Raw genomic sequence first — 12,701 nt, forward strand, 5'->3', positions numbered from 1 at the left:
AGTGTTCTGCTTTTATTAGCTGGTGCCATATCACCAAATCCAGGCCCCAGTCACCTGTCCCTCTCACACTCAGCTGTCTCAAAACAACATAGAACTCCATCTAACCTCATAAATATCACGTCTTCCATCCCCCTCCAAGTCACTAAAATGTGGCTTATGGAATGCACGCTCTGTTTGTAACAAATTAACATCCATCCATGACCTCTTCATATCTCACAACTTTAATCTGCTGGCTATAACAGAAACCTGGCTCACACAATCAGACACGTGCACTGTCACACGGTGGTTTCCACTTCACCCCCCCAGGCCTGGTAATTGTAAAGGTGGTGGGGTTGGAATCTTACTGTCCCAACTTTTGACATACACTGTTCTACCTCAGGTTCCATCACTCGCATTCACATCATTTGAAGATCACTCTATCAGGATTTTCACTTCCTTCTCTCTGGGTGTTGCAGCTATCTATCGCCCTCCTGGGCAACCTAAACAATAATTTCTAGAAGATTTTTCTGCCTGGCTCCCACACATCTTATCCCCTGACATCTCCACCATCATTATGGGTCAATATCAATATAGCTCTTGACACTCCACAAACTGTTCATGCCCCCAAACTCCTCTCTCTAACCTCCTCTCTTGGCCTCACCCAATGGTCCGACTCCTCTACACACCAGGAAGGCCACTGCCTTGATCTTGTGTTCACCAGGCTCTGCTCAGTTTCTGAATTCATTAACACTCCTTTCCCTCTCTCTGATCACATCCTGATCACCTTCACAATCTCTTCTATTACTCTAAATTCTATGACACTAAAACCTAGCAAGCCTCCTCTAACCCGCAGAAATACTAACAATATACATTTTCACCAACTTTCAACTTCTCTGCAACAACTGCGCTCACCAATCTCTACATTTACCACACCTGACACTGCTGTATCCCACCTGCACAAGACCCTAGAGAGTGCCCTTGATGAAGTGGCTCCAGCTTCCCATCACACTCCACGTAGGCTTAGATGCCAACCATGGCACTCTAAATCATCAAGACACCTACAAAAACTGTCACGTAAAGTAGAACGTCAGTGGCGTAAATCTCAGAATCCAAGTGACTTCCTCACATATAAGACCACCCTACCACTCCTATCATCAGGCTCTGGACACTGCCAAACATATGTCCAATCTTTCATCTCTTCTCATGTCACCAACCCCAAGCGACTTTCTAATACATATAAATCACTTCTTTACCCTCCCTCACCTCCCCCACTAGCTACTATCAGTGCACAAGAACTTGCCTCCTACTTCAAGGATAAGAGTAATAAAATCTGAGATGCAATGGTACGCTCTTCCTCAGCCAGTGACCTGCTCAATTCCCTACCTGAACCCTCTGGCACTTTCTCTTCATTTGATCCCACAAGTGAAGATGAAGTATTAACATTCTCCTCTTGATCCTATACCCTCACAGGTCAGTAAAACTTTGTCTCCTGTGCTTATCCCAACCTTAACTAAAATCTGTAATCTCTCTCTCTACTGGTATCTTTCCTTCTCTGTTTAAGCATGCAGTGATTACTCCCATTACTAAACAAACACAACTCTGACCCAAACACACTCTCTAACTACCGTCCATTTCTCAGCTACCCAGTCCCTCCAAGCTACTTGAGAGACTTGCCTACACTCGCCTTACACACATTCTTAACTCCCACTACTTATTGGACCCACTTCAGTCAGGCTTTCATGCCCAACACTCCACAGAGACGGCGCTGACCAAAGTAGTGAATGATCTGGTCACCACTAGATCTAAAGGCAATTACTCACTACTCATTCTTCTAGATCTCTCTGCTGCTTATGACACTGCTGACCACTCTCTTCTCATACAAATACTAAAATCTCTAGGTCTTCAGGACACGGCCCTCTCCTGGTTCTCATCCTACCTATCTAATCGCTCTTTCAGTGTTCACTTCTCTGATTCTACTTCTTCTCTACCTCTATCAGCTGGAGTACCGCAAGGCTCAGACTGGGGTCCTCTGCTGTTCTCAATCTATACCTCATCTTATTGCTGGGTGATCATATCATACAACCCATTAAGAAACTGGCAAGCTGGTGGACCATTATGCAACAGGTAGCATCTATCCTTGTGTATCAATGCCTATTCCCCCATAGATTGTAAGCATGCAAGCAGGGCCTTCCTACCTCTATGTCTGTCTGTTTTTACCCAATTTTGTTCTATTACTGTTGTTTTAATTGTAAAGTGCAACGGAATATGCTGCGCTATATAAGAAACTGCTAATAAATAAATATTAAAATAAATACAACACAGGCCGCTGCCCCTGTATACTATGACAACACAGGAAGCTAGCCCTGTATATTATGACAACACAGGCCGCTCCCCCTGTATACTATGACAGTACAGGATGCTATCCCTGTATATTACGACAACACAGGCCGCTCCCTCTGTATATTATGACAACACAGGCCGCTCCCCTATATACTATGACAGCACAGGATGCTACCCCTGTATATTATAGCAACACAGGCCGCTCCCCCTGTATACTATCACAGTACAGGATGCTATCCCTGTATATTATGACAACACAGGTCGCTCCTTCTGTGTATTATGACAACACAGGCCGCTCCCCTATATACTATGACAGCACAGGATGCTACACCTGTATATTATAGCAACACAGGCCGCTCCCCTTGTATACTATGACAGCACAGGATGCTACCCCTGTATATTATAGCAACACAGGCCGCTCCCCTTGTATACTATGACAGCACAGGATGCTACCCCTGTATATTATGACAACACACGCCACTCCTTCTGTATAGAAAGACAATACATGCCGCTCACCCTATATAATAATAGGAGCAAGAAACCACAGGCCCCTCCGCCTGTATATTATGGCAACACAGGTCGCTCCTCCTGTATACTATGACAGTACCGGACGATACCCCTGTATATTATGCCACTACAAACATATATAATGGTAGATGCTCAATTAGCTTAGTGATATCATTTAGGTGCTCGAAAGGGAGGTGTATTTCTGAGCAAGAAAGAAAGGCAATTGGTTTCCCCCAGTACCCTGAATGATAACCGTAACCAGATCTAAATCCCACATGATAATAGAATTCAGAGATCTTCGTTACACATATTTGCGCAAATGTGTGAATAAGCCCCAAAGCCGCATCAAGGCGTCTCTGTATATTTGGGGTCCCTAGCGCTATATCTAGGTGCAGGGTGTGGCACCCCAAAACACCAGCATAAGCCAGAAAGCCCAGCGTAGCATACCAGTGAAAAAACTATAGTTATGCCACTAACCCTGTATACAATGACGACACAGGATGCTAGACCTGTATATTATGACAACACAGGCCGCTCCCACTGTATACTTTGACAGCACAGGATGCTACCCATGTATATTATGACAACACAGACTGCTCCCCCTGTATACTATGACAGCACAGGATGCAACCCCTGTATACTATGACAGCACAGACCACTTCTTCTGTATAGAAAGCCAATACATGCTGCTCACCCGATATAATATTAATAACAAGACGCCACAGGCCCCTCCCCCTGTATACTATGACAGCACAGGCTGCTCCCCCTGTATCCAATGATGGCACAGGATGATATCCCTCTATATTATGAAAACACACGCCGCTCCCCCTGTACACTATGAAAGCACAGGATGCTACCCCTGTATATTACAGCAACACAGGCCGCTCCTCCTGTATACTATGACAGCACAGGATGCTACCCCTGTATACTATGACAGCACAGGATGCTACCCCTGTATATTATGAAAACACAGGCCGCTCCCCCTGTACACTATGAAAGCACAGGATGCTACCCCTGTATATTACAGCAACACAGGCCGCTCCTCCTGTATACTATGACAGCACAGGATTCTACCCCTGTATACTATGACAGCACAGGCCACTTCTGTATAGAAAGCCAATACATGCTGCTCACCCTATATAATAGTAACAAGACATCACAGGCTGCTCCCCTTGTATGCTATGACAACACAGGCCGCTCCCACTGTATACAATGACGGCACAGGATGCTACCCCTGTATATTATGACAATACAGGCTGCTCCTTGTGTATAGAAAGCCAATACATGCTGCTTTCCCTATATAATAATAGTAACAAGACACCACAGGCCTCTCCGCCTGCATATTATGACAACACAGGTCGCTCCTCCTGTATACTATGACAGTACAGGACGCTGCCCCTGTATATTATGCTACTACCCCTGTATACAATGACGGCACAGGATGCTACCCCTGTATATTATGACAACACAGGCCGCTCCACCTGTATAATATGACAGCAGATGATGCTACCCTTGAATATTATGAAAACACAGGCCGCTCCTCCTGTATACTATGACAACACAGGCCGCTCCCCCTGTATACTATGATGGCACAGGATGCTACCCTTGTATATTATGAAAACACAGGCCGCTCCTCCTGTATACTATGACAACACAGACTGCTACCCCTGTGTATTTTAGCAACACAGGTCGCTCCCCCTCTATACTATGCCAGCACAGGATGCTACCCCTGTATACAATGACAGCACAGGCCACTCCTTCTGTATAGAAAGCCAATACATGCTGCTCTCCCTATATAATAATAGTAACCAGACACCACAGGCCCCTCCCCCTGTATACTATGACAGCACAGGCCGCTCCATCTGTATTCAATGACGGCACAGAATGATACCCCTGTATATTATGACAATACAGGCCGCTCCCCCTGTATACTATGACAGCACATTATGCTACCCTTCTATATTATGAAAACACAGGCCGCTCCTCCTGTATACTATGACAACACAGGCTGCTACCCCTGTATATTTAAGCAACACAGGTCGCTCCCCCTGTATACTATGACAGCACAGGATGCTACCCTTGTATATTATGAAAACACAGGTCGCTCCCCCTGTATACTATGACAGCACAGGATGCTACCCCTGTATATAATGAAAACACAGGCCGCTCCCCCTGTATACCATGACAGCACAGGATGCTACCCCTGTAAATTATAGCAACACAGGCCACTCCCCCTGTATAATATGACAGCACAGGATGACAACACAGGCCGCTCCTCCTGTATACTATGACAGCACAGGATGCTCCCCCTGTATATTATGACAATACAGGCCGCTCCCCCCGTTTACGATGACAGCACAGGATGCTACCCCTGTATATTATGACAACACAGGCCGCTCCCCCTGTATAGTATGACAGCACAGGATGCTATCCCTGTATATTATGACAACACAGGCCACTGCCCCTGTATACTATGACAGAACAGGCCGCTCCCCTGTATACAATGACGGCACAGGATGCTATCCCTGTATATTATGACAATACAGGCCACTCCCCCTGTATACTATGACAGCACAGGATGACAACACAGGCCGCTCCTCCTGTATACTATGACAGCACAGGATGCTACCCCTGTATATTATGACAATACAGGCCGCTCCCCCTGTATACGATGACAGCACAGGATGCTACCCCTGTATATTATGACAACACAGGCCGCTTCCCCTGTATACTAGGACAGCACAGGATGCTAATATAGAAAGCCAATACATGCCGCTCACCCTATATAATAATAATAAGACACCACAGGACCCTCCACCTGTATATTATGACAGTACAGGCCGCTACCCCTGTATATTATGACAACACATGCTGCTCCCCTGAATATTAATACAACACAGGTCGCTCCCCCTGTATAGTACAATGCCAAAGGACACAACACACAACACCTGTAATGTTCCATTTATGGAAATACAGTAACGGTGGGGTCTGCGCCACCCGTATTACGGTAACGGCAGGGTCTGCTCCACCCGTATTACGGCAACGGCGTGGTCTGCGCCACCTGTATTACGGTAACGGCGGGGTCTGTGTCACCTGTATTACGGTAACGGCGGGCTCTGCGCCACCTGTATTACAGTAACGGTGGGGCCTGCGCCACCTGTATTACGGTAAAGCTGGGGTCTGCGCCACCTGTATTACGGTAACGCGGGGTCTTAAACTCCGGGGTCTGCTCCGCTTGTATTACTGTAACGCCGGGGTCTGCACCACCTGTATTACGGTAACGCCGGGGTCTTTAACTCCGGGGTCTAAGCCGCTTTTATTACGGTAACGCCGGGGTCTGCACCACCTGTATTACGGTAACGGCGGGGTCTGCACCTCCTGTATTACGGTAACGGCAGGGTCTGCGCCACTGTAATACGGTAACGGCGGGGTCTGCGCCACCTGTATTATGGTAACTACGGGGTCTGCGCCACCTGTATTATGGTAACTACGGGGTCTACGCCACCTGTATTACGGTAACTATGGGGTCTGCGCCACTGTAATACGGTAACGGCGGGGTCTGCGCCACCTGTATTACGGTAACGTCGGGGTCTGCACCACCTGTATTACGTTAGCGCCGGGGTCTGCGTCACCTGTATTAAAGTAACGGCGGGGTCTGCGCCGCCTGTATTACGATAACGGCGGGGTCTGCGCCACTGTATTACGGTAACGGCGGGGTCTGCGCCACCTGTATTACGGTAACGGCAGGGGCTGCGCCACCTTTATTACGGTAATGGCGGGGTCTGTGACGCCTGTATTACGGTAACGGCGGGGTCTGCGACACCTGTATTACGGTAACGGCGGGGTCTGCGCCACCTGTATTACGGTAGCGGCGAGGTCTGCGACACCTGTATTACAGTAATAGGACACTAGAGTGTCAGCCACATGTACAGGGATAATGCAGCACCAGAGGCTGCTCCAGCTGCACTATAACAAGGCACCAGAGGCTGCTCCCCCTGTAGTACAGAACCTGACACCAGAGCTGCTCAGCCTATAGAATAATAATAATAATATCATTACCTGCTGCCAGACACAGCAATGGCTGCTCTCTGCTCCTGTTGCCTTGTGGGAATGATAGAAGGAGCTCAGACCAGGGGAAAATGGCCGCCGCTCCTGACGTCACTACACGGCCAGGGAACCTATTGCTGCTGCAGCTGATGCCGGACTGGTCTACAAGAAAATGGCCGCCGGCCTCCTGCACTGAGTACTTTTATGGTTTAAATATTACTGGGGGCGGAGGTGCGGGCGTGGTGTAGAGGGGAGGGGCCAATAACCAGAAAGCAGCCTTTGCCAATCATGCCCTACTTCCTGACTGTGCGTTCCACCTTACTTCCGGACTGTGCGTTCCACATACAGGAAGTGAGTTTTCATCGGCTGCTGCAGCCTCCCAGTGTCCGTGGAAATCAGGTAATGGCGTCTTACTATACAGGGGGAGCAGCCTGTGGTGTCCTGATATTATTATTATACAGGGGGAGCGGCCTGTGGTGTCCTGTTATTATTATTATTATTATTATTATTCAGGGGGAGCAGCCTGTGGTGTCCTGTTATTATTATTATACAGGGGGAGCAGCCTGTGGTGTCCTGTTATTATTATTATTATACAGAGGAGCAGCATGTGGTGTCCTGTTATTATTATACAGGGGGAGCGACTTGTAGTGTCCTATTATATTTTTTCTGGTGGAGCAGCCTATTGTGTGATTTTATTATTAATATAAAGGGAGAGCAGAATGTGGTGTGCTGTTGTTATTAGTGTTATACAGGGGGAGCAGGTTTTTGTGTATGGTTATTATTATACAGGGACAGCATCTTGTGGTGTCCTGGTATTATTATTATTATTATACATTGGGAGTGATGGTGATCTCCTACAATACAGGAGGAATGGTCTGAAGTGTCCTGCTTTTAAATACATCTGTTATTATTGTTATACTGGTGTGCAGCCTTTAGTGTCGTTATTATTATTACTACAGGTTGAGTATCCCATATCCAAATATTCAGAAATACAGACTTTTTTGAGTGAGAGTGAGATAGTGAAACCTTTGTTTTTTGATGGCTCAATGTACACAAACCTTGTTCAATGCACAAAGTTATAAAAAAATATTGGCTAAAATTACCTTCCGGCTGTGTGTATAAGGTCTATATGTAACATAAATGCATTCTGTGCTTAGACTTGGGTCCCATCACCATGATATCTCATTATGGTATGCAATTTATTCCAAAATACGGAAAAATCCAATATCCAAAATACCTCTGGTCCCAAGCATTTTGGATAAGGGATACTGTGGGGATTGGAAATATTGCTCAAAATCTAGGATGTATTAAAGCAGAGACCGTAATATCCCTGGCATGTGTATCAGCTGATAATTGGAGCAGTATGAAGTAAATGTATATCAGACTCCTGGGAGTGTCACAGTGACATAACATATCTATAATAATAATAATACAGGAACATGACTGGGGAGGTGAGGGGGATCTGGGAGTATCACAGTGACGTCACTTATATCTATTGTAATAATACAGGGACATGACTGGGGAGGTGAGGGCATCTGGGAATATCACAGTGACATCACTTATATCTATAATACTACTAATAATAATAATACAGGAACATGACTGGGGAGGTGAGGGCATCTGGGAAAGTCACAGTGACATCACTTATATCTATAGTAATAATACAGGGACATGACTGGGGAGGTGAGGGGATCTGGGAGCGTCACATTTACATTACTTATATCTATAGTAATAATACAGGAATATGACTGGGTAGGTGATGGGATCTGGGACCATCACAGTGACGTCACTTATATCTATAGTTGTAGTACAGGTACATGACTGGGGAGGTGAAGGGATCTGGGAGTGTCACTATGACATCACTTATATCTATAGTTATAATACAGAAATATCACTGGGGAGGTGAGGGGATCTGTGAGCATCACCGTGACATAACTTATATCTCTAGTAATAATACAGGGACGTGACTGGGGAAGTGAGGGGATCTGGGAGTATTTGCAGCGATATTGATGTCTCCCCATTTTGCAGGGTTACACAGTAGTGAAGAAGATATCTGGTGAGTGTGAGACACCCAGCAGCCATCCTCGTGTGTCATGCGGACTAAGCAGCACCCGCAGCCCCATCACAGTGCCTTCACCTCACTCACTAATACATGAGAGACACAGTGACCAGAAGATCCTGGAACTCACCAACAAGATCATTCAGCTGCTGAAAGGAGAGGTGACTGCTGGGAATGGAACATTATACAGTAACACCAGGGGATGTGTCTGGGTGATGACTGGAGAGGTGACTGCTGGGAATGGGGCATTATACAGTAACACCAGTGGACGTGTCTGGGTGATGACTGGAGAGGTGACTGCTGGGAATGGGGCATTATACAGTAACACCAGGGGATGTGTCTGGGTGATGACTGGAGAGGTGACTTCTGGGAATGGGACATTATACAGTAACACCAGGGGATGTGTCTGGGTGATGACTGGAGAGGTGACTGCTGGGAATGGGACATTATACAGTAACACCGGGGTGTGTGTCTGGGTGATGACTGGAGAGGTGACTGCTGGGAATGGGACATTATACAGTAACACCAGGGAAAGTGTCTGCGTGATGACTGGAGAGGTGACTGCTGGGAATGGGGCATTATACAGTAACACTGGGGGACGTATCTGGGTGGTGACTGCTGGGAATGGGGCATTATACAGTAACACCAGGGGATGTGTCTGGGTGATGACTGGAGAGGTGACTGCTGGGAATGGGGCATTATACAGTAACACCAGTGGACGTGTCTGGGTGATGACTGGAGAGGTGACTGCTGGGAATGGGACATTATACAGTAACACCAGGGGATGTGTCTGGGTGATGACTGGAGAAGTGACTGCTGGGAATGGGACATTATACAGTAACACCAGGGGATGTGTCTTGGTGATGACTGGAGAGGTGACTGCTGGGAATGGGACATTATACAGTAACACCAGGGGATGTGTCTGGGTGATGACTGGAGAGGTGACTGCTGGGAATGGGACATTATACAGTAACACCAGGGAAAGTGTCTGCGTGATGACTGGAGAGGTGACTGCTGGGCATGGGGCATTATACAGTAACACCAGGGGATGTGTCTTGGTGATGACTGGAGAGGTGACTGCTGGGCATGGGGCATTATACAGTAACACCAGGGGATGTGTCTGGGTGATGACTGTATCACTGTGTGTGTCAGGTTCCTATAGGGTGTCAGGATGTCACTGTCTATGTCTCCATGCAGGAGGTGGAGTATATAGAGGAACACAGGGGTCTTTACATGGACGTGATGATGGAGAATCACCGGCCCCTCACATCACTGGGTAAGAGGAGACTGTCATGTATTGTACAGGGGAGAGCAGGTATGGGGCCCCCTATATACACACATCACCTGATAATCACATATATACACTGTACTCAGTCACTGTGTGTCTCCTACAGATGGGCCCAGTAACAGAGATACCCCAGAGAGATGTCCCCGTCCTCTGTATTCCCAGGATTGTACAGAGGAGAATCACAGGATCCCACAGGAGGATCAGGTAGGCGGTATTTAGGGTCTCATCCAATATACCAAAGTGAACATCACTATATGATCTGTAGAGGAGCTGTGTTTGTATTATACACTGATATTATACTGTTTCACCTCAGTTTAACCTGACTGTATGCAAATGTCAATATAGGTTTTGTTTTTTTATTTGTAGGTAGAACGTCTGTCTAATATTAAAACAGAAGATACAGAGGGAGAAGAAGAGACGTATGTGACTGATATAAAGGCAGAAAATATAGAGGGAGAAGAAGAGACATATGTGACTGATATGAAGGCAGAAGATATAGAGGGAGAAGAAGAGACGTATGTGACTGATATGAAGGCAGAAGATATAGAGGGAGAAGAAGAGACGTATGTGACTGATATGAAGGCAGAAGATATAGAGGGAGAAGAAGAGACGTATGTGACTGATATAAAGTTAGAAGATATAGAGGGAGAAGAAGAGACGTATGTGACTGATATAAAGGCAGAAGATATAGAGGGAGAAGAAGAGACGTATGTGACTGATATAAAGGCAGAAGATACAGAGGGAGAAGAAGAGACGTATGTGAGGGGTGATCAGCAGTGTAAGGAGGAGGAGATCCCTACAGATATCAGCACAGGTGAGTAATAAACACTTATTACAGAAGTCACATATTCTCCTTCCTCAGTCACTACAGCAATCTCTTATCCTACACCCTCCTCTGTCAGTACAGACTAATGTGGAATATGTATTTCTGCTGCGGGGTACACTGGGCTCCACAGGGAATGACATTGGGATGTAGAGTAGGCTCTTGATCCGATGCACCAACAGGCTCAAAGCTTTGACCTTCTTCCCAGAATGCATAGCGCCGCCTCCTCTATAACCCCACCTTTGTGCACAGGAGCTCAGTTTTGTAGTTGGTGCCATGCAGTAAGCAGGCATACAACAGGGGGGCTGCAGCCCCAGGAAATAGCTTTTTAAAGAAATCCACGCCTCACAAGAAGATGCTGGCTCGCTACCCCCTCGCTGCGGAGCTAAGTAAAAATTGGGAATCACACCCGCCAGTGGATTCGCAGGTGGCGCAGCTGGTGGTATCCTCAGCTCTGCCCGTAACTATTGTCACGTCCCTGAGAGCTGACGGATAAGCGTGTGGAGGGTTGTTTAAAGGCAATTTACACTCTAAGTGGTGCTGCACATAGACCCACCATTGCAGCGACATGGTCTGCAGAAGCTGTGGAAGCGTGGGCTCAGGAGCTGGAGGCGGAGTTGCCATCCAGCGCTTCTGATCATGCTAGACAATGCTTGTCGTATATTGTCACAGCGTGTCATTACATTAAGGAGGCGGCTTCGGATACAGGTATTCTGGCGGCCAAGGTTTCTACTACGTCCATACTGGCTCGCCGGATTCTGTGGTTGCAGTTCTGGTCCGTGGATCTGTCTTCTAAGAAAACCCTGGAGGTACTCCCGTTTAAGGGAGACGTTCTTTTTGGAGAAGACCTCAATAAGATAGTGGCTGACTTAGCTTCTGCTAAAACAACGTGTCTACCTAGTACTGCCCCATCGGTGCTGAAGGCTAAGAGTACTCCTTTGTCCTTCAGGGTAAGCAAAGGGTCAGGCGTACTCGAAACAGGTACGCACTTCCAAACCAAATAAGCACAAACTGGCCTGGGCTACCCGTCAGCCTGCTTCCAAAACTAAATTGCCTGCCGCATGGGGGATCCCAGGGTGGGGGGGGCGACTTCTAGGGTATACCCAGGAATGGTTGAAGACCACTTCCGATGCCTGGGTACGGGAAGTCGTCACTTGAGGTTACACCGTATCCTTCAAAAATCGTCCCTCTCATAGATTTTGCCTGACAGACATCCCTTCGGATCAGGTAAAGGCAAAAACTCTTCATTCGGTGGTACTGTCCCTACTGGACACAGGAGTGGTAGTACAGGTGCCTCTGGCTCAGAGAGGCAAGGGGTACTATTCACCGCTGTTCCTAGTCCCGAAACCGAATGGGTCTTCCCGGCCCATTCTCAACCTCAAGTCCTTGAACAAATTTGTGAAGGTCTCCCAAGTTTCGTATGGAAACTCTTCGCTCTATTGTTCTGGCATTGGAACCTGGGGATTATATGGTCTCCCTGGACATACAGGATGCTTACCTGCATATTCCCATTGCAATGTCGCATCAGCAATACCTGAGGTTTGCGGTTGGCAACCTCCATTACCAATTTTGGGCGTTACCCTTTGGTTTGACCATGGCTCCGCAAGTCTTCACCAAGGTTATGGTGGTCATGACGGCTGTGCTCCGCCGTCAAGGGG

At 47.1% G+C, this 12,701-nt stretch overlaps 1 protein-coding gene across 1 annotated transcript in view; it reads right to left on the reverse strand.

Moving 5' to 3' along the window:
* The window catches only part of LOC134988562 (zinc finger protein 3 homolog), a 42,905-nt gene extending 35,948 nt beyond the window's left edge, over positions 1–6,957 (reverse strand). The window contains exon 1 of the mRNA XM_063950559.1: positions 6,886–6,957. The gene's annotated coding sequence lies outside the window, so the exon portion shown is untranslated. The remainder of the gene's footprint in view (positions 1–6,885) is intronic.
* Between the last annotated feature and the right edge of the window lie 5,744 nt (positions 6,958–12,701).

Source organism: Pseudophryne corroboree, unplaced genomic scaffold (genome assembly GCF_028390025.1).
Source record: "Pseudophryne corroboree isolate aPseCor3 unplaced genomic scaffold, aPseCor3.hap2 scaffold_1081, whole genome shotgun sequence".
NCBI classification, from domain to species: domain Eukaryota; kingdom Metazoa; phylum Chordata; class Amphibia; order Anura; family Myobatrachidae; genus Pseudophryne; species Pseudophryne corroboree.